Here is a 5,000-nt window from a genome sequence, read left to right on the forward strand (position 1 = left end):
GTAGTAATGCAGACTATACCCTCATGGCTATCCCTGAGGACAAATTCCCAGAAATCTCCAATTGGCTTTGCGAGCAAGGGGACACCCCAATAGCTTACGACAACCTCAAAACATATCTCCTTGAGCAGTACTCACCATCATTGGCCATCCGTACGGACAGGTTTTTTCAGCTCTCTTAACACCCGTTGAGGGACCAAAAGGTCATCATTGACCAAAGCTTAAGTGTATGTAGTAAGACACAGATGCCTACTCCATGACATACCGGAGCGGCTACAAAACCGCCCACCAGTCACAAATACTACCCTTCACTTACGCCCCAACCAATGACCTCTACAAACACGACTGATGCCCATCAGGCGCAAATATGTTACTACCACTCCAGATTCAGGGCTGCTGCTAAAAAATGTGCGAACGGTTGTCAATGGCAAAACAAACGCGTAAGTAGGTCATTGCTTGCAGTGTTGGTCTTCCCTGTCACTAATCTTTTCTTTTTACATGATGCAGGTACAAGCATGCAGTTTTTGGTAGACATGGGTGCTTGCCATTCTCTTCTGCCAAGACAGCTCTCCAGGGAACGTTATAGTCTGCCTAAGTCTGCCGACATCCACCTGGTAGCTGCCAACGGATCTGCAATACTCACTCATGGTTATGAAACTCACACATTATCATTTGGAAGCAATAAATATAATTGGAAGTTTCTCGCTGCTATATTTACAAAGTCCTTTTTTCAGTTTTCGGTGAGGATTTCCCTTTCACATTTCCTCCTCCTGGATGATGTCGCTCTCTGACGATTAGTCAACTCATATTCATACTTCTTGACACACCCTCAACCTGGACCTTCCGACCTCACTCTCCACATCAGAGCACCTAACGATGCCTACGCCCACCTCCTAATGTTGTACCCAGAAGTTTTCTGTCCAGATATTTGTCAAACACCCACAGTTCCCACCAAACATGGTATTCATCACCATATCAAGATGATGGGGCCCTTAGTGTTCGCCATATTTAGGTGTCTAGCACCGTATCGTTTGGCAGCTGCTAAACAAATGTTCGCCAAAATAGAAGAAATGGGCCTTTGCCAAAAGACCTAAAGTTGGTCGTCAATCTTAAATATTTTCCTGAAGAAAGATGGTTCTCTACATCCATGTGGGGATTAAAGGCACCTGGATATGTGGAAAGAACTGCCATCACCAGTCCCTTCAATATGTTCACCTTCATTTACCCCTTTGTAATGCTTGGGCCACTTTTTAATGCCTCATGGATGACATCTTAGGGGACCTCCACTTCTGTGTATGTTTTGTTGACAACATACTTGTGTTCTCTTCCTTCAAAGAGGAACATCTCCGTCACTTGTGCACCGTGCTAGACCACCTACAACAGGATGGCCTGGTAATCCGGTACGACAACTGTACCTTTGATGCCAACAAAGTATCGTTTTTAGGGCACTGCATCACTCCTGAAGAAGTCCACCCCCTCCCTGAGAAGGTAGCAGCCGTTCAGAACTTCCCCATGCCCTCGACAGTCAAATCACTGCAAGAATTCTTAGGCATGATCACCTATTATCATTGTTGGATCACCTTCAAGAAGCAGCCTCCAGCAATGCCAGCAACGTCACTATTGGTGCAGTACTCAAGCAGGTAGTCAACATCTCGGCCCTCCCATTGGCCATCTTCAGTAGAAAACTGTCCAAGGTAGAATCTGGCTACTCTACCTTCGACTGCAAATTGATGATTGTGCACTTGGCTGTCTCTCCCTTTTGCCACTTCCCTGGGAAAAGGAATCCCATTGCCGATGCCCACTCAAGAGACACATTGGTCATCATTCACCTGGAATTGGATTACAAGGCCTTGGCAAAAGTCCAACAAAAGGATCCAGAGTACCAAATATGTAGGACATTCTGCACATCTCTCCATTGGGAAGACATCCCTCTAGACGGCTAGAGTGCCTCCCTTATCTGTGATATTAGTAATGGTAGACCTAGACTGTGGATACCTGCTTCCATGTGCCAAGAGGTGTTTGATTTCATTCATGGCCTTTCACATCCCTTGCACTGATCTACGGCACAGCTACTAAAGATAAACTTCTTTTGGCACGATACTACTAAGGATACTAAGAATTGGGTCCGCGCCTGTACTTTATGCCAAACTTCAAAAGAATCTCGATGCACATATTCAGGAGTAGGCCCCTAGTCGATGTAATAAATTCCCTATCCACATAATAAGAACACCGTGGCCTATTTACCGTAATTAAACGCTTCACTTGTTGACCTGAAACCATTCCTATATGTAAACTGTAACGTCTGCCTCAAATAAACCAGCCTTACTCTCTAGATGGTTAGCGAGATTTGGTTTCCCTGATCATGTGGCTTCTGACAGGGGTACCACTTTCACCTCTCAATTGTGGATATCATTAGCAAATCTACGAATCACCCTACATCAGATAGATGTATACAACCCTGCGGCTAACGTAAAGGTTGAACGTTTTTCTCAAACCATTAAAGCAGCTTTGATTTCCCACTGCAAGGACTCCAACTGGCTCACCCAACTTTCCTGGATCTAATGACCACTCCTAAAAATGGCCTGACTGTCTCGCTTGCTGAAAGGGTATATGGTAACCCGCTGCATCCTCCTCCAACAATTTCCAGCGCCTACGTCACATTATGGGAAAATTTACTCCATGCTGCCAGAGTTACAAGCCCCCAGCTAAGCAACACATACTGTCAGTTCTGCACTTGGTAATATATATTTTCCTACGCAAGGACATTAGCAAGGTACCGCTAATGCCTCCTTACACGGTCCCTTTCGTTGTAATCTGTCATGGATCGAAGGCTTTATTGATCAACATTCGTAGCAAAGAAGACTGGATCTCCATTGATTGACTAAAACCTGTATATCACCTGCCAGATGACATGCTTACAGTATGTTTCTCAGGAGTAGGGAAACCTATTTGACATGTATGTCATTTTTAGGGAGGGATCAATGTATCTCACATGTTTCATATACACTTGTACACTCGAATGATTTTTCGTTTTATCATATCTTGCAATATTAATAATAAACCTGTATAAACTTGATAGCTCACTTTGAATTTTGTTTGATTTTTTGTGACGTTCTTGCTCGCAAGTCCTGGTATTTAAGCCAAATGTCTGTATAATAATGTTTAGTTGTATTCACCTTGCCTCTCAGTTACATCCTAACGGCTCTCTCACACACTAGACTTGAGGTGGTAACACAGTTATACAAAAAATAGTCAGATAGCTAAATATTACAGATGAAATACAAAAATGTACTCTATTACATATCTAAAGAAATTTACACGTCTACCTAATATCACTTTGTGCATTCTAATTTATACATTTCGATCTACACTCACATGTAATAAATCTGGAGAAATCTCAATCATACACAAAAGACGCTAGGTTGTTGCTTTCAGACAACAGTGCTGGTCTACATTATAAATTTGGTTTCGATCAACAGATTACTACACTTCTGAGGTAACAGCAGTCCGGAGAAATTTCAATAGTAGTATTCAGTTCCTGAAATGAAAAAAGACAAAAGTGGTGCTCTTAGACAAGAGGCCGTTTATATTATACAACTATTTTTAATCAACAGAATAATACTTAATACAACGTTAAGAGCAAATTACGTAAAAGAACTAAGCTTCATTATAGATAGAGTGACAAAAACATTGATTGTACATATTATGCAGCCATGGTAATCAAAATAATTCAAGCTAAAATTTGTACTACACCTAACTCTTACAGTAATAAACCAAGTGACAAAATTATTGATCCTTAGACTAACACTTTTAAAAGGGTACTAGATTTATTGACTTCTAGTACCTATCGACATTAGAGATAACCGTGAGTAGAAGTAATAGAGAGTTTCACTTTCAGGGACGAGGGCCGGGGGGGGGGGGGGGGGGGAACTTACCTTTCGTTGACTTACACGAGTATTCAGTACATCGACCATGAGCAAGGTCACATTCTTCACTTGTTGTCCTACCAAATTGTGCAATCTTCCACGGCACCACTCTCCTTATATAGGCCCTTTTAGTTTGAGTTTTATAATAGTCACACGTTTTGTACCTCGTTCTAAAATGCTTCTTGTTAAGGATCTTTGTAATAGAATTTTCTGTTTTCATAATATTATAAGAAATAACTAAAATTATTCATATTCAATTGAAAAAAAACAATTTCTAAAAGAAATCCCCTTTAACAAAGATAAAATGTATTTTTGAAAGTGATATTCATTTCAAATGACGTCACTACCCTTATAAATATTACCTAATTTCTAGAGCCACTCCAAACTTCCATGTAGCAGGATTTTTCCAAGTATAATTTTTTACTATGTCACAATAGAGCAAAACATTATATTTGTATGTTGTGCTCAAGCTTTAACGGAATTCCCAATTAATTTATTTTATTGACATATAAGTGACCATTTACATAATAATAATAATAATAATAATAATAATAATAATAATAATAATAATAATAATAATAATAATAATAATAATAATAATAATAATAATAATAATAATAATTTTAAGCTCTTAGACATCCATAATAATTCTCCCTTCAAGAGATTATCGTAGCAGTCAGATCCCTGGGGCTCATGCAGCCCTTCTCCGGCATAATAATGCTAAAATTCTTCCCCTTCACCACGACATATGAATATTTTCATTATTGAACCTAGAAAATGAGATACAAAGAAATACGTCATTGCAAATAAATGCAAACATCAATGCTGAATATCACCAATATTCATAAAATTTGGCAAAAAATTGGAATTTACACTAATATGAAAATTTTCTCACTGTCAATAGTTAATTTCCTTTTACCCCAAGGCTCTTTGAAAATTTCCAGCCCTTAACCCCCAAGGGGTTATTTTTTTCCCAGCACATTTTGCAGTATATTTTCTTTAAATTGCTCTAACAGCCTTAATTTTTGTCATAGAGAGGTCAGGTTGGTCTCATTCTCTTGGAAAATGCCTGAATTT

Source organism: Palaemon carinicauda, chromosome 11 (assembly GCF_036898095.1).
Source record: "Palaemon carinicauda isolate YSFRI2023 chromosome 11, ASM3689809v2, whole genome shotgun sequence".
NCBI lineage: Eukaryota > Metazoa > Arthropoda > Malacostraca > Decapoda > Palaemonidae > Palaemon > Palaemon carinicauda.